Source organism: Mya arenaria, chromosome 11 (genome assembly GCF_026914265.1).
Source record: "Mya arenaria isolate MELC-2E11 chromosome 11, ASM2691426v1".
Classification (NCBI taxonomy): domain Eukaryota; kingdom Metazoa; phylum Mollusca; class Bivalvia; order Myida; family Myidae; genus Mya; species Mya arenaria.
The window spans coordinates 61,793,485-61,812,997 of NC_069132.1; the positions used below are offsets into that span (position 1 = coordinate 61,793,485).

Genomic DNA, 19,513 nt, shown 5'->3' on the forward strand with positions numbered 1-19,513 from the left:
AATCTCACGACAATAAATTAATAAAATGTTTTTACTCTTTGATGTCATAATTGTTAAAGAAATACCAAAATGTAAATAAAAAAAAACATGAAGGAGACCGGGTTCGAGCCGGTGTCACCAAAATTGCAGTCTAGTGATGTATCCCCTGTGCTACGAAGGCATACAAAAAAACGTTTGAATATTTAAGCTATATACCTATATCACGTGATTTCATCGACTAGAAAATCACGCATGATAATTAATTCTACTAGGTATACATACCTAGTAATCTTTTTTAATGAAATAATACGAAACAACTGCGAAAATAAATAAAAGTAAACTATGTGATACTTCAGTTAGTTAGTTTGAATGCATTGTACACATCGATACAATTTTTTTCGCTATTTCATCATATCTTTTAGTAATAATTGTGTTCACAGATAACGTAGCTTTCAGTCAGCTTTGTAACAAACTCTTTGAAATAATTTGTATTGATCTTGAGTATCATTTCAATATTCTTATTTTCAGTGATACATGTACTTAAAGGACGATATTGTGATGGCTATGAAACAATAGATCGACCAATAACAATAACTCAAATCAAACCTTTGCATTAAAGAACGTTTTGGTTTAAATCATTATATATTGAACCTTCATAATCATATGACATGGCATCAAAGCAGATTCAGTGTGAAATGTGCGGTAATGAAAATGCAGTTGGAAATTGCAAAAGTTGCGGATACGTTGGTGAAACTTGTGTAGATATTCACAAGACAGTAAATTTTTTTCAAACGCATACTGTCATTATGCACGAGGCTGTTAAAATGCATGAGGATGGTACAGACAATCCAAATGTCATATTGCGGGACATCACAGAAGAAAGATGTGAGCAGCATCCGACTGAAAAGGCGATATTTCTTTGTAAAATTCATGATTCCACGATGTGTGGCCGATGTGTTCATTCGGAACATCGTCCTTGCGGAGAAGAAGTCGTTGACTTGTTGAATGAAGTAGTTAACATTGACTGCGAGAAAGTCAACACAATGAAGTCATTATTGATGGAAATAAAAGATGAGATTCTACTTTTGAAAAATGAAGCAGAACACAGTAAGGAGAATTACAAGAAAAACGCTGATAAATGTGTGCAAGAATGTATGGGATTTGAAAATAAAATTAAACAACGTGTACATGAATTGACAAGTGTCATTAGAGACGGAATAACGAAGAAACATAACGAAAACTTGACCATTCATTCCCATATTACTAAACTGTGTGATGAGAAAACCAAGTGGTGTCGCGATTTAGATAGTAAAATTGATAGTTTTGTTGACAAAAATATGGCTGGACACCTGTATCTAATGAACAGACATTTTGAGAAAGAGGTTTCGGATGCCAGATCCCACCTTAAAGAATTCAAACACAAACATACTTTCAAAGGGTTTGACTTCAAATAAAACAAGGTCATACTAAAATGCGTGTTTGAAGATTTGGAGGAGGTTTGTGAACATCAAGAAGAAGTTACTGGGAGCGACGATGGCAATGCCAATGATTTTGGCGCATCAACCACAAAAATAAACCAGGTATCGAGTGTGGTGTCGTTTGCTTAAGTGCTACAAACTGTAATATTTCTTACCGGCCACATGTCGCTTTTCATCCAAAATGCACGTTGACCATCAACAGCAGTTGTTCTTACTCTTGAATTATTAAGTTATATGCACATAATATTTTATGTATTCATTAATTACAACTATGATTTAGTCTAGATTGTTGATCTTTATAGGACTGCATTTTTTTTTAAAAAACAATATCATAATTCAACCCAGTCTGTCCGATTGGAAAAAAAATGTTAAAACGTGCATCATTTTTAAAAGCCCATATACTGTTCTTTATTTAAATGTTTGATTTTAGACTCGGCGGGAGCTCACTGTACTGTTGAGTCAAATCAAGCAAGACTTAGATCAGTCAGAAAAGGTTTGTAAAATTGTATCCCGCCTTTGTACTTTAACATGTGTCCTTAAACACACAATACATTAGATAGCTAAATACATGATTAGTTTATTCTTAACATGTGATAGGCGGCATTATATCAACGCATGTTTTCTATCGCATTTCGAAGTGTGTCTCATTATATACTTTGTTTTAAATCTACATTGGTATTTGTCAAATTGTGTAAAGTTTTTTATTTATTTTTTATTTTGGCTATTGCATAGCACACGAATACTAGTGTCCAAATCATTTAGGCCGCTTAACTGAAATATGATTAAATCATATTAATTCGTTTACCTTTTCAAATACTACCTAATCGGATTTTAAAATTAAAGACGGGGAAAGACGATCGTCTTAATTGGTTGCTGAAACAAGTATCTGGTAGTTACCTTGATATGTATGTAATATGATGATAGTAAGTGTTGTTAGTACTTAAATTTAATTTAGATAATTATTCACATGTTAACAGGCAATGAATGCACTTTGTGATGAGCTGAAACAAGTGAAACAAGACAAAGATAATTCAGAAAAGGTGAGACCAGTTATTTAAATATTATAAGTCTTCGCGTACAGATTTATTCAGGGAAAGCACGAATATTTAACCGTGCACATTAGTCCTTGCAATGAAACGAATGTATTGAATAAATTATATTTTGTTCAATCATATGAATTTGCAATAAAAGCTATAGTCTATGTGTACTGACAACTCAAATAACAAAAAAAAATCGCTTTCATGATTTCAGAAAAGACAGATACTCGAACAAGAATTACTGAAAGCGAAACAAGGCATAGAGGAATCTGAAAAGGTAAGCTTTTCACAGAAACCTATATTCCTATATATAAGATATTTGACAAATAGAAATTATTCATGACGCTTTTTGACGCTGAGTAGAACGGGATATATCAACCTAATCGAACATATTCAAATATCTATTAAATCGTAAAGAATATGTTAGTAAACCTAACTTGTAATTAGTACATATGATAGAATATTCGAACACGTATCCAGACGAGAAATGAACTATGTAATAAATTGCAACATGTTAAACATAACCAAGATAGTTTTGAAAAGGTGATATTTTAAGAAACAAGTTTTTTTTCAATCGTATCTTACATCTACATGGATTGTTCTTTTAGTAAAACACAATACCCCTAGCAAATAAAACTTCGATATATGTGTAATAATTGGTTTCAATTCACTAAGCATTATTTTAATTATTGTTTCATCTGAAAAACTTGCATTCAATATGCAACAAGTGAAAAATAAATATAAATAATCCGGAAAAGCTTAGAAAAACATGTCGATAAGGGACTGGTTATATGAGCGTCATTCCGCAATTATATTTTTGCTAATTACTTTATCTCATTTACGTTGAATGTTGAACCATCTTCTGGTAATATAGATATCATATAAATTTCCACGTGCAATTCGAAATAAATTTTTAATAAATCCCTCTTTAAAAATCGGCATTTCCATGTCTTGTGATCTTATTTAAGCATAAATACTAGCTGAATTATGTTGCAATTCAAACAAACATTATGAACTCTAATTCGTACGAGTTAAACAAATTGTTATCTATTTGATGAAAAAAAGAACAACAAAATATTTTTTGAGAACTTTGAGGTGGTAATTGCAGAAGTTTTGAATATTCATTGAATAAGCAAATTGATAATTTTTTGTATTTTTAGAAATTGATAACATTTGTTTGGTCAGGTTATGTAACAATTATTTTGGTTGCAAGTAAACCCTTATATTCTTGGTTATACTATAACGAATATATAATATCTGATCAAATTGCTCTTTGTCGATAAACCTGAATGTAATGAATATCAATCGGAGAAGCCAAGAAGCCAAAAATGGAGCACAATCCTTGACTCTACTTTGCACGAAGCGAACGACATATTGCGTACTAGCAAGGGCCCTGTTGAAAAACACAACGCTTAGGCCTTACATACACTAAGCCAGAGACACATAACGTACAAACAAGGGTCCTGTTAACAGGCACAATACCTTGGCCTTCAATACACTAAGCGAGAGCCACATAAAGTACAAACAAGGGTCCTGTTAACAGGCACAATACCTTGGCCTACCATACACTAAGCGAGAGACACATAAAGTACAAACAAGGGTCCTGTTAACAGGCACAATATCTTGGCCTACCATACACTAAGCGAGAGACACATAAAGTACAAACAAGGGTCCTGTTAAAAGGCACAATACTTAAGCCTACCTTACACTAAGCGAAATACAAAAAACGCGCAGGCAAGGGCAAGGGCCCTGTTAAAAGGCACAATACGTAGGCCTACCATTAACTAAGCTAGACACATAACGTACAAACAAGGGTCCTGTTAACAGGCACACTACCTTGGCCTACCATACACTAAGGGAGAGACACATAAAGTACAAACAAGGGTCCTGTTAACAGGCACAATACCTTGGCCTACCATACACTAAGCGAGAGACACATCAAGTACAAACAAGGGTCCTGTTAAAAGGCACAATACTTAAGCCTACCTTACACTAAGCGAGATACAAAAAACGCACAGGCAAGGGCAAGTGCCCTGTTAAAAGGCACAATACCTAGGCCTACCATGCACTAAGCGAGAGACAAATAACGTATGAACAGAGCCCTTTTAAAAGGTATAATACCTAGGCCTACCATATACTAATCGAGAGACAAATAACGTACAAACAAGGGCCCTGTTAAAAGGCACAATACCTAGGCTTACCATACACTAAGCGAGAGATACATAACGTACAAACAAGGGCCCTGTTAACAGGCACTATACCTAGGCCTTCCATACACTTAGCGGGAGACATATAGTACACACAAGTGCGCTGTTAAAAGTCACAATACCACGGCCTACCATCCACTAAGCGAGAGAAACATAATGTACAAACAAGGGCCCTGTTAAAAGTCACAATACCTAGGCCTACCATACACTAAGCGGGAGACACAAAACGTACAAACAATGGCTCTGTTAAATGTCACAATACCTAGGCCTACCATACACTAAGCGAGAGACACATAACGTACAAACAAAGGCCCTGTTACAAGTCCCAATACCAAGGCCTACCATACAGTAAGCGAGAGAAACATAACGTACAAACAAGGGGCCTAGTAAAAGGCACAAATACTTAGGCCTACCATACACTAAGCGAGAGACACATAACGCACACACAAAGGACCTGTTAAAAGTCACAATACCTAGGCCTTCCATACATTATGCGAGACACACATAACGTACAAACAAGGGCCCTGTTTAAAGTCACAAGGCCTTACATACACTACGCCATAAACAAAACACGTACATACAAGGGCCCGGTTTAAAGGCACAATACCTAGGTTTACCATACACTAAGCGAGAGATACATAACGTACAAACAAGGGCCCTGTTAAAAGTCACAATAACTAGGCCTTCCATACACTACGCCATGGACAAATAACGTACACACAAGGGTCATGTGAAAAACCACGATACCTAGGCCTACCATACACTAAGCTAAAGAGACATAACGTACACGCAAGGCCCTTGTTAAAAGGCAAAACGCTAAGGCCTGCAGTACACTAAGTGAAAGACGAATATACAAATGAAGGCCCTGTTAAACGGCAAAATTATGAGGCGTAACATACAATTAGCAACAGTTACACAAATTATAAATAAAATAAATGTATAAAGGATTAGTGCTAAGGCCTACCATGAATTAAGCGAGTGTCACATAACGTACAAACCACAGTGCATTAAACACTTTTAATCAATACAATATGGTATAATCGCCTTAGAACGGTCTCAGAGTCACGAGTTCATGGATAAATATGAAAAGCACACACTTGTAAGAGTCATTGGTCGTCCGAATGCGGTATTAGATCATTGTTCAATAGAATATATGATAAAGTATTATCAATTGTTGCACATATTATAATTTGTTTAATATTTTTCTTTATGTACATGTGTGTGGAATCGTATGTCGCCATTTAACCGAGCATGTAGACAATTGGTTTGATATATGATAGAACAATCGTTTGGTAATGTAGCTAATAATTGCTTCAACATTTTTTTTCTAATATAAATGAAATATACAAAAAAACATCTGTCCAATATAACTTTCATATTCGACATACCGATTATAACTGATTGTGTGACGAAAGTAATATGCTTAGTAAAATCATTAACATTCTATGAGCTGCTGCATTGCCCACCAATGTATTAAATACCTGATGAAACAAAATAATATTTTGTGAGAGTATATATGTATACATACTTTTGCTTACCCGCTGGATTTCTCGTTGTCACTGTGCAGATTGTATTTTATGTTTCTTAATCTACAAATATAAGACACGCTAGTAGGACCATAGTAAATAGTTATAAATTTAACTTCAACCTAGCTGGTCTTGTGATTCCTTTTTACTAAAACTAAGGAAATGTCTCTTTGGCCACCTGATTGGACTCTTGTTAAAACTGTAAAATTGGAATATTGAACAACATACGGTCAAATTAGTTTATGTCTTAGTTTTGTCGTGAACCTGGTCCCATATATTCAGGGGAAGGCAATATAACTGAACCATTTGAATGGATTATATGTTGCAAGACCCAAAATGGATTAGTCATTTTTATAGAATTCGCTAATGTTTTGCCGCTACGCTTTCAGACAAGGAAGGGGTTTGAACAAGAGTTACTGAAGGCGAAACAGTGTATAGAGAAATATGAAAAGGTAAGATATCAATGCAAGGGTTATTTTGTCAAATATATGCATAAATATATGACATTGAAGAAACCTAAGCTGACCGGTCAAAAAACTGAAATCCAAGCTTCTCTAGTTTCTAGTGTAAACTATAAAGAATATCCTAGAAAATATAACTGATTCAGTTCAGATGTGTAAGATCATTTAACACGTGTTCAGACAAGGAACATGCTATGTGATGAGCCGAAACGAGAATTTTAATAGGTGAAAGCTTCACAATCATGTTTAATGAATCAAATCTTAGACAGGGAGAGTACTTGTAGTAAATCACGGAGTAAAAACATGCTTATTCCGGTAAACAGGCGGCCATTTGTATTCCCGACAAAATGAAAGCAATCAATAATAGTGGTTTTATCTAAAATGTCGGCTACTTGAGTAAAATTCAGCTGAAAATTGGTGAAAATGTTCTACTTTCGTTTGTAAACATGCATGTGTTTGATGAGAGAATCGGTCTTATAACTCCATAAGAAATATGTTAACAAAATAATCGAAATACGTATGAAGATTAAACACATTTATATGGCACTGCATTCCCGGATAAGCCCTCATAATTGTGATATTAGATAAAATATCGAGTCATACGTTTAATGATGGTGTCCGTTCCTTTATATGTGGCATACATTATGGGTTTAATAGTAGGATCAGGTTTCTAATCTTATCCGAGGTTCCGTTCATCTCTTCAGTTATTCATATCACGATGGTGTTAATCTATTATCGGTATTTATTTCATACACGTAAATCGTCAAACATCTCATACAACGAGTTAAACGTTCTGAAAATATATAGATACATATCAACACTAATAAGCATGGAATTAATAGTATAGTTCCTAAAGGTGAGCTGAACTGTCTTTATATCGTAACAGCCATTAACAATCTGTATTCACATGTTAACAACGTGCAGTGGCCGATAAAATTTAATTGCTAAAACTTCTCAAACAAGACAATATATTACAAATTCACCGTATAATTATATTTGACGAACATCACAAACAACAATGCACATAACCCAACACATCACAACAAAATTGATCTTACCAATGAAACTGAACACTCAAAACAAAAACAAATCAAACTCTCTCACGTTGTCTGTATTTTTCCACGTCGATTATAAGCTGTAAACCATACCGTCATTTGTAAGTTATTCCAATATACTTAAGAAAAGCATCGTAGGAACTATCATTAACATTCCATTAACATTCCATTACAATAAATGTGAACATATCAGGAAAGTACGTGACACAAATAGACATAGGGAACGAATGCAAACAAAAACTGAACCTTGTGTATGAATATGTATTGAAATAACTATATGATGCAAAACATGGCTGACTGATGATTTTTGCACACAGTGAAACCGGTGTTCACATTACTAGTTCCCACCAAATCCTTGATGTATAACAACAATAATCACAAGGCGATCTGGCCCGTAAAAACATAGTGACTCTTCCAATTTAGTTGTCTTATTTAGCCAAAGTAAGGGCTTTCAGCAAAGTCTGCGACATTATAACTCACATTTTGAAATACATTTTCAGTTAAAATAATTACTGAAACTGTTTCCTTGTATTGATAAGAAAATGAAGTTATTCCAAAACATTCCCAGCAGACGATAAAAATATGCATTTCCTTTTAATTCAATACTATTCACTTAATATCAATTATGGTTTCTAAATAATTTAAACTTGTATGATGATGAAGTCAAAATATAATTGTATACACAATGGTTGTATGATGTTGAACCGACTGACTAATATTAATAATATCAAATTAATTCATTTATTGAAAAATTGTAATATATAAAAAGGCGGACATTTGGACAAAACTGGATTCTATTACCGTAACAGAAAAACTTGCTCAATATTACAAGTCGGTTCTCTTACAATAACACTACACATCAGATGTTAATGCAGCTATCCCAGATACTTTTAGCGAAGTCTTTTTTGTCCATACCGTACGGGTACTGCTGCTTTCGGGACACGTGAACCAACCTGATTTGTCATTTTTCGGACGTATTTTGGGAAAGTGCGATTTGAAGAAGACATGAGTGCACTTTGAAACTTAGTATCGTTCTTGTGTTAGGGTATTTAGTTGTTTTATGTGATGGATGATATAATCAATGCTGTAGATCTAATGTAGATTTCAATGTAATTAAACCAAATTAATAGATAGGCGAGAAAGTCAATGGAGGTTTGGGCAATTGTTTGAAGGTTTGGGGCTCAAATCTGATCGGGAACATATGTATTTGTGTATTGGAGGTTTGGGGATCAAACTCCAAGCAGAAGCATAGGCGTGCTTGTGAGCAGGTCCTTACTTGTTATATATAATAGTTGTTTAAGGTACCTACAAGCGTAATGCTTTCTTGTTGTTTGGTTTTAGCAAGAAGTTACAGAGATTTGTCTGATTAGTGTATTTTCAGTAGCCGACAACAATACGTTTAACAATACTTTGTCATACTTATCAAATGATACACATAGAGAGAGAGAGAGAGGGGATAAATAGGCGTGATAGTTAGCGCACCAGTATTAGTAATCCCCCGAGAGGATAAATAGGCGTGATAGTTAGCGCACCAGTATAAGTAATTCCCCGAGAGGATAAATATGCGTGATAGTTAGCGCACCAGTAAAAGTAATCCACCGAGAGGTAAAATATGCATGATAGTTAGCGCACCAGTATAAGTAAATGTATGCAGGTTAGGTCTTGGAATCATCAAGAAGTTACATAGACGTGATAGTGAGCGAACCGGTGTAAGTCATTGTAGTAAAGGTTTGGTGTTCGAGTTCCCGAGTGGTTAAATAGGCGTAAAAGTGAGCACACGGCTGTAAATAATTTTAAGAATGTTTGTAGTAAGGTTTGGTGGTCGGAGCAACATGAGTTTAAATATGCGTGAACGGTAGCACACCGGTGTAGGTTGTTAAAGGAAAATTTGGTGTTCGAGCCCACGAGAGCTCAAAAAGGCGTGAATGGTATCGCACCGGTGTATATAATTTTAAGAATATTTGTAGTAATATTAGGTTGTCGAAGGCAGAAGAGGTTAAATAGGCGTGCAAGGTAGCGCATCAGTTTGGTTGTTAAAGGAAGGTTTGGTGTTTTTACCCACGAGAGGTTAAATAGGCGTGTAAGTTAGCGAACCGGTTTTGGTTGTTAAAATAAGGTTTGGTGTTTAACTCACAAGAGGTCAAATAGGCGTGTAAGATAGCGCGCCGGTTTTGGTTGTTAAAAGAAGGTTTGGTGTTTCAACACATGAGAGGTTAAATAGGCGTGAAAGGTAGCGCACTGGTGTAGGTAATTGTAGGAGAGAGGACATAGCCGTGCTTGTAAGCGCACTGATCTTTTTGTAATTATAGGAATGTTAGGGGCTCCAACTCCGAGCAAGAGCAAGTCTAATTAATCCGGTTTTATTGTGTAATTGTAGAAAGGTTGGAGGTTCGAACGCTCGGAGGCAAACATAGGCATGCTAATTAGTTCCCTGTTTTTTATGTAATTGTATAGAGGTTTTGGGCTTCGAAACTCCTTGCCGGAACATAGGTAGGTAGTAGGCGCACTGGCGTGTGTGTTATTATAGGATGGTTTGCATTTGGAACCCAAAGGGCAACACATGCGTGATAAAAAGCGCACTGGTCTTTGGATAAGTGTTGCCATATTGATAAAGTATATATTCGAATTCATTTACTTTACTTATTATATTGTGTATGAAATAATTAAAATGCGTTGCATATAACATATATAAATAGTTATAGTCATCCAAATTTCGTCTGTTTTAAGGAAAAAGCTGTATTCAAGGAACAAATTCAACACCTGAAAGACAACATTAAGTGTAAGTTATCTTTAATTAACTACGTATTGTACAGGTATCAAAACATAAATTAATGGACGATGCATTACAAAAAAATATCCGTAGTAAGTATTTTATAATGATATTAATTACATTGTTATGTATCATTCATTGCAAAGATTGGTGTCAATAGTTGCGAATATTAAGTTGCATGTCAACTGGTATGTGTTGTTGTAGATATGATTAATATAATCAATGTTTAAAGCACAAAAAGATGAGGTTTATCTAACCTCCCGGGACTAATTATTGAATTGTGATCAAATCTGTTATGGGGCTAATATTTATGAAAGTAATTTTGCTTTTAAGGGACTCAACCAACTGGAACAGTTGAGGTCAAGTACAGCAACGATCTATTCGTTAATCCTTTAATCGAGTTGAGTTTTACATTCCCGGATGGCATTCAGACGGTAATCATTTTGTATACAATTCTTATTTTTAATCACGTGTTATAAGCTAACAGGTACTTGCAAAGGTTTGTACTGTTAGAATTAATATATAACATAACATACAGTTTATTGTAAGCTATGGCATCCGGCCCATTATACAGTTATTCATTCATATACCTTTAACAACATAGAAATAATACAATGATGAACACGACATATTTTAAAGCAATGAGATATCAATAATATTCTTGCAAACTCCTCTAAACAAATGTTTGAAAATGCAACGAATCAACATGCTTGTACATCAATATTGCAATCATACTCATCCGATATAAGAATAAAAATAAGATGCATATATGATAATAAAGCACAGGTAGATACCACTATAACGAGTTATCATTATGTTTAAGAAATGTTTCTATAGTTATAAAAGCGTTATGAATATATTTTGAAATCAGTAAAATACTATTTTTTGACATTTCTGACATAATGTTGTAGAAAACTTCTTGCGTGGGAATAGACAAAACCCAGTTAGGTTTGAAGTACACATTTCCCATATAAGCATACAACGAACAAATAATGAGCATGTGATATTCGTCTTCAATGACATATATATGTTCGGACTAACAATGTGGGCAAACCTAAATTCACGCTCAATATTCAAGTGTCGACCCTTTTCGATCATCAACGGTTAACTTGAGCACCTAAAGTTGGACAAGTGTCTCTTCAATATAAATGATAGATCACATGATTAATATCGTTCAGGATCAAGAGCAGTTTTGAAATGTTTATAATGGACTGCCTTAGGTGAAGCCTCTATATATAACTGCAGTTGGTGCACAACACAATCTGTAAGTCTTTCAATAAATAGCCTTAAGAAATGTTCTTGGTTTCAAATCTCTTGTGAAATCCACGCATAACCAAAGCTGTTTTCAAATAACAAATTATTCACACTTGTTGCCCATGTTGAACGACCTGATTCATACAGTGATTTAAGCAAAAGATAACTCTGTCGTGGATAACGGTTTGCTGGCATGTGTATCAGTTTTAACCAGTACTTTGCAACGTGTTGTATATTGTATAGGGTTTCTTCCACACTCACTTAATGCAAAAAAGTTAGCAACAGGCTGGTTCAAACCACTAAACAGTTTACAGAAGTCAAATTGAACTTTCTCCGTACATTCAGAATAATGGAATCCCCATATATCGGCACAATAACACAAAATAGGTTGTACAATTGAGTCAAAGAATTTAAAAGCGTATTTCGGGTGTAAATAACCAAAATATTTTTGATATCTTAATATATTTGTAATGGCTTTTGTGGCCTGTTTCGCTAGTGTTTCCCTAGTCAGTGTCCAGGAGAGCTTAGTAGTGAAAACGCTCCCAAGTATTTATACTGGAATACAACTTCCAATTGAGTACCACAATATTACAATTTTTCATAATGTCTTAAAATACCACCGTTTCGGAAAACCATTACTTTCGATTTGTCAGTATTAAATTCCATACAAGTTTCTTCACAGAATGATTCAATAAGGGTTATTTGTTTTTGTAAGTTTATAGCTGTGTCTGCGAAACTCGATACATCGTCGGCAAACATAAGAGCATATAAATTACCTATTGTGTCAGTTACAAATATCCCATTGGTAGAATTAGCCTTAAGATAGTGAACTAAGTCATTCATAAACAATGATTATATAACTAATGATGGCACACAGCCCTGCTTTGTCGCCATGGAGCACCGGAAGTAGTCCGTAAAACCCCCTGTTGCTGTAGACTGGATATCATCGTTAGATATAAGAGCCTGGACGTTGAAATCTGGTATTTTCACGCAAAATTTTAATTATTCGAACATAGATTGTAATATCACTAGAAATTTACCACGGAGTCCATTTCTGTACAGACGTTGCCATAGTTTTTTTATGTTGACAACTATCAACAGTCCACGTAAAAGACGTAAAATCTCCCTCGTTGTCGTGATATGTGTGTTTGAATCAATGAATGCAACGTGAATATGTTGTCTATAGATGAGTATTTACTTCTAAACGTCTAAAATATGATCGTATGAAGTGTGAACATCAAACAAATGCAATGTTTCTTTGTATATTTAAAAAGTTATCCTAACTTAAGGAAAGGCATAGTCCTATAACCGTTATACAAGTCAAAGTAACAAGCTGGTAAAAATCAAGATCATGTCATAACTGGTCACAATAAGGTGGTGTTGTGCTAAAAATTACATTTTAACCGATATTTTAACATTATAATGTAATATGTTTCGTTTTAACTCTTTAATAGGTGAAAGCAATGCATTCATACACATAACGATGTGCTTAGTATTTCCATTTTTCCTAAAAATTTTCTTTCTTGCAGAACATTTTAAGCCTTGAAAGACAATCGCCTTGTACGCGGATGCTGGTTTTGCATAAAAGTTGATGTCACGAGTCGTAATAAAGTCAACAATTCATTTAACAAGTATAACCCGTTTCCCTATATAAATATTATTCACTTTGTTCGACTGTTTTATAAATAGTTATCAATACTACAATATTTTATCAGCGACCGGTTAACAGTATGTACTGTTACCTGCGCGTGAGGTTACGCCATGGGTTTTACCGAGATTCTAAAAATAAACTGCATATCGTTTAAACTCGTGAATTTCCGGTATTAGTGTTGTAATTTAATTGGTTCACGGAGAATACCAAGGAAATTTCAAGCGCTCAATCGTCTATATGATCAAGATTACTAGACATAAAGAAATCAATATCAGGCGTAAAGAAACAATTTCCCGATTTGAAGATGTTTACGAGATTAATCTCAACAAATTGCTGGAAAAAAGTGACTCTTTAATCAGGTATTTAAACATTTTTTGCATGGGCATTTTTGTATCGGCCTCGGGACAACAGTTCAGAAGTTATCCCCTCCACCTTGGGACAACAGTTTTGACTGTTACACAAATGCTCATGCGAGAACTGTATATTACAGATAATTGACGAGTGTACTAACTTATTTTAAGACGAATCTAATATATAGCTCTAGCTTCCGGCAATGCTAGAACATGCCGGAATAATTTCAAAACATAAGATTTATCCGATCAATTTATTCAGTATATAAGAATGATGCATACTAGATGATATTCAGTCAGAATCTCAATTTAAACACTCGAATTTTGCTTTCATTTAAAATGTGACAAAAAACCTGTGTATATGTTCATAACGTCATTTCCTGTTTAAGCATATTCAGTACCGAACGTCTATAAACCTTTGTTTACAAAATCAAAAAAAAAAAATTGCCGTAAAGAAAACAAATGATTTATTATTTTAAATAAATATTTTCCATATAAGAAGATGAGATAAAAACGTGGCTTGGGAGAAGAATTATGCAAAAGCAGTCCTATTGTACATTTGCGAAGGGATATTCATTATCAAAAGTAACAGCAGTGATAAATAACAAATATTTAAAACACAGCATGGTGGTTATAAGAAATGGGAAACAAGGTATAGCGTGCAAACGTGAAAAAAAGGATTGCGACATGTGTATATAATTAACGAATAGCTGTAGATATCAAGTCATTTTTTATGCCTTATATCAAATGAGAGATGATTCTTAGCCTGTAATCCCGCTACAATATTTAAAAAGATTTATTGTAAATGACATATTATATTTAAGATGCACTCTTACCCAGAAATAAGATTTACCGCAATAAACACAACTGTTTTGATATATTAAAAATGATTGATAAATGTCGAAAACAATGGTTCTTATGAAGGATAACGAGTTTAATTTGAAAGAAAGTTGCAGAAAATATGGTATATTATTGCCACGGGAAAATAGGCATGCATAAAAAGGTCACATATCATGTTGATATCCGCATAAGGATAATTGATAGCATTAATGTCTCTTTACACTTAGAATAGAATAAACCATGATGCACAACCAGTGCAACTAAATAAATGACATGATTCCTATTCAACTGAACATTTGGATATAGGCGTAGAACAAAATAAATATTTGTTCCATGCGTTAACTTTATGCATCCATGTTAAATTTAGCCAGTAAATGATATGTTTCAGCCAATGCAGATAGTTGTTTGCTTTTCCACATTAATTCTTTAAAACATATTTTACTGATTGTGAAGATTGATATTGTCAGATTGTACTTGCAAATACATAGAAAAGTTCGTCATAATATTTCATAATGCATGAAAGTGTACATCCCTTAAAACTGAAAACTTAACAAGGCAAGCATATCATATTTGATTTGGTAACATGATTGAAATGTAACTTTATAAATGTAACAATAGAAACAATCTACCTCATTATCATTAAGTACATTTAGCAAATACATACATTACATACATAATAATTAAGGATTGAGGAGATAGCTTAGAACTAATATGTATACCTCTCTCCTAACGCACACGTTGAACGAACTGTGTCTGCAACCCATTAAATTGTATGATAACTGCTTGCATCACATGTTTTTAACGTTTTCTTGATTTCATTCCTATACAAATATAAATTTAATTAAAATAAACACATTCATATACCATTATAAACTTTGACCTGCCCTATAGGAAGTATGTTTTGAAAAGATGTATACGAAAAGCTTGTATGCCATATGGAAATTAAATGATGTTCAGAGGTCAAATGAATTACACTTATCACAGTATGTACATTAAAACCATTCCTACCATAAAATCCAAACATGAGTAAAAGTAATATGAGTAAGAAAACGAAAAGCATTAGTACAATGCTACTAATTTAGTTTCTGATTTGCACAGCTAAGTTTATAAAAACAAATCGCGTATATATGCATTCCTGGTTGTATTATATATATAAGATAATTGTATCGAGTGGTAAAATCAACTATAAAAGCTGCTTTTTAAATCAGTTGTAGCTGCTTCCGTTTAATATATATTTCATTTTAACACCTTAAGTTTGCAAAAATGTAATTTGATTTTAAATCCGATCGCATACGTTTAAATAAGATTTGTTTTAGAAATAAACTTACCGGGGATAAGGAAAATGGAAATCCCATTTTCAAACGTTTTCTTGTTGATGAATCCTTGAATATTTGTTTCTGTACAAAACATTGACGAAATTTCTTTTTTGTTCGAATATAAATTCGATGCTTTAGTACATTTTTACTATGATTCCAAACTATTTGACTTATTTAACTTGTTAAACAAATTTCAAGGGAAAATATCAAAACAATTAACTAATACTTTTAAATAGCCTCCACACCTCATGTTAACAATGAAGCGTGGTCTTCACCCCATCTCGGAAACGACCCGTGTACAAACGAAGAAGAATATTCTCAGAAAATGAGTATGCTTTGATATTCACGTATTATATACCCACGTTCTATCATAAAACGAAATATACAACTGGTTGATCGGCTTTTAATCTAATGTTAAATCACTCATGATTGGTTTCCTCGTTTAACCGTTCAAATATTTCTTCAGTAAATAGTGACCTCTGTTATGTTGTTAACGGGTCCATGATCTTTTTTATTCGTGCATAAACATTTCTAAATAGTAATGTACATGCATTAAAAGTGGTTAAATGAATGTTTATGAATAAATGACGGTCTACGTCATTAGAAATCAAAGGTTTGCGTTGGGGACGTCCCTCGGGTGTAGCAAACTGTTAATCGATGACGAGGTGTTTAGAAATGTAAATATAATATAAATAAAACTACACGAATACGCATAACAGTATTACAAACAGATTTTCTTCAGTGTAAGTATATTTTATTATACACGTGAAAATATGCTTTTGTATGAAACTTGTGAAATAAAATACGATCTAACACTGAAATGACGAAAAATAGAAATGCTTGTTGTTAAAATGCCAGGTCTAAATGTGTCGTTTTATTTTAAAGCATATGCCTATTAGTTTAAAATAACATTAGACACAACATTAGAATATATTCTTCCGGTTTGTAAGCGCACCGTGCACAAGCATTGCGAGTAGGCCCACTAGCCGATACATTGTAATTAGAAAGGCCATGATAATAATTTAATGTTTATCTTTCGGAATATATATTTCTACTTTTCTATTTATAAATCTGTATTTATTAATGCAATATGAAGAAAAACTCGTACTGTATATATGTATAGGTTAGAGTTTTTAAGTAATTTCTTCGCGAATAAGTAACCTATGGAAGCGGATTACTTAATTAATTCTAATCGACTTAGTGTTAGCCCATCCCAAATTGCATCAGCTTCAAAATTAAGCAGTGCGCGTGTGACGTCATTTGAATCAGCGTTGGCACTGAAAATCCACCTTTGCATATACAAACAGTAGGAGTGGCTATATGCGCATGCGCAGTTAAAGCAATTTACTTTATCCTGAAAGTCGTCTTCAGGAATAAGTAGCGATTTTTCACATTTAACAAACGAGCATTTTAAAAATCAAGCCCCCTGATTGGCTGACAATGTAAGGCAAACACTTATATATAATCATATATAGACAATATGAATTTGGATACACTCATCCTTCATTTTAGATCAAAGAATCGTTAGTAAAACTTGACACAACCTGGAAGTTCTAGCTATGATAATAATCGAAATGTCTCCAGGTGTGTAAACATTGTTTTTGTTTTATAACTTTGTATCAATTACATAACATTCAAAACATCTGTACTAAAGCCAGGGCAGAGAAAACCAGCAAAGTCACTAAACACTTGCCCTTTTAACACTTCTAATCAACGGAAATAAATATATATTGTAAAAGTAAAAACTTTAGCAGACACGAAATCCCTTCTTCCTAAACTGCAAGTGAAATCCAACTGAACGAACTACTTCAGTATTGATGGCCACCCACTTCTGTAGTAGGTCCGGGAGAAGATCCACTTCTACCGCCAATCCTTCGGTCTGTTGTCTGGTCATTGTCAGTCTGCAATAATAGACGTATACACAAAAATGTCTCTACAAAGAACATCATTTATAACGTATTCACATAAATCCATTCGGTTTACACTCCTGGCTAATGACTTAGAATTTTTACATTCGTATGAGTCAATAAAACAACAATTTTACATTTGAACTCGTACTGGAGACGTAAGCGTAAACTTTAACGATTCATCATTGGCGATTCCGCTATGGATCAGCCTGTTAATACTTCCATTCATAACAATACTAAAATATAAACTAGCACTTGTGATTGCACCGTGTTCATTGTACGCTGTGTTTTATCTATGGCGAGTCCGCCATCAATCATCAAAGCCGAGTTTTATAATTTTATAACACTATTTGAATATGTACTAGTACTGTAACTGACTAACTGGTGAAGCCAGCGTATACAATGGTTAGAATATAGCATTGATTTTCATCAAAGAAAACTGTTGATAAGCAATCATTAAGTGATACGCTTAACTATTAAGAATTTCAACTTTCGCGCGTGTTTAAAAGTCCACCTTCTGTCACTCATTCAATACACACTCCCTGCATCATTGACAATAAGTCAACCAATGAGGTTGAAACACACCCCGCTTCTTCTTAATCATTGAAAATTTACTTTATATCATCTAAGTATTACTTATTCATCTCTGGCGTTTCCGCCGTGAATCAGCGATGCCGCTCATATGATCTTCAGATTATCTTCCTTAATAATGCAAACATTCTATAGTGCAGTAACATTAAGCGTATCATAAATGTGTACAACCATCTTTCAAACCACATTGTTACACTATCATATGACATTCAATTTTTTACAGAACTAAATACAATCCACAATACCCATTTTTTTCCTAATGAACACATTTAATAATGGCAAGTCATCCTAGACAGGCAACTCATCTGTCTAGCAATTATAATGGCAGCCGAGCCAAATGTTCAATTATAAAAAGTACAATATCTATATTTAGAAGCAAATACAGGGCAAATCACTGAATCTTACACACAACAGTTTTACTTATCTCACAGTTTATTAGCAACTCGACTTATATGATATTATTAAATTATTATCCTTAAAATACTAATTTTAATTCCAACATTCTGAATTTTTAAATCTTCGAAACCAAATACTCCAGAACTGTTTCCGCAAGGTGTGTTAAAAATATCACTGTTGTCAAAACAAACCAATCAATTACATTTACAGCCAATGAATTAACATATCCTAAGAAATGATTAGATGCATTCAAACTGTTTCAGAACTAAACACAATCCACACATCCCATTTTTGTCTAAGGAAAACATATTATAATAGCGTGTCAGCCAAGATTGGCAACTCATCTGTCTAGCAATTATATAATGGCAGCCAAGGCAGATGTACTTAGTCAATTACAAAAACAAGTAAAGAAACAATATTTGTATTTAATAGCGAACACAGAACAAATCCCTGAAACTTACATAAAACATTCTTACTTATAATCTCAGTTTGTTAACAACTCAACTTATAATAAAATTAAAGAAGTATTTTTTGAAATTTGTTTTTAGTTTAAAGCTGCACTCTCACAGATTGAACGTTTTGACAACTTCTAACTTTTTATTTTTTGTCTTAGAACGGGCCATGTTTTGCGAACATCGATGGAAACCAGTTATATAAGAATTTGCTGTTTCCACGACAAAAAATAAAGAAAAGTT

General features: G+C 33.8%; 1 long non-coding RNA gene across 1 annotated transcript; it reads left to right on the plus strand.

Annotated features, from left to right (window-relative positions):
• The first annotated feature begins 579 nt into the window (after nt 1–579).
• Nucleotides 580–6,743, plus strand: LOC128209894 (uncharacterized). Its single transcript, XR_008257073.1, has 5 exons — nt 580–1,559; nt 1,888–1,950; nt 2,435–2,497; nt 2,709–2,771; nt 6,617–6,743. It is a non-coding gene; the product is annotated as an uncharacterized LOC128209894 (long non-coding RNA).
• Nucleotides 6,744–19,513: the final 12,770 nt, after the last annotated feature.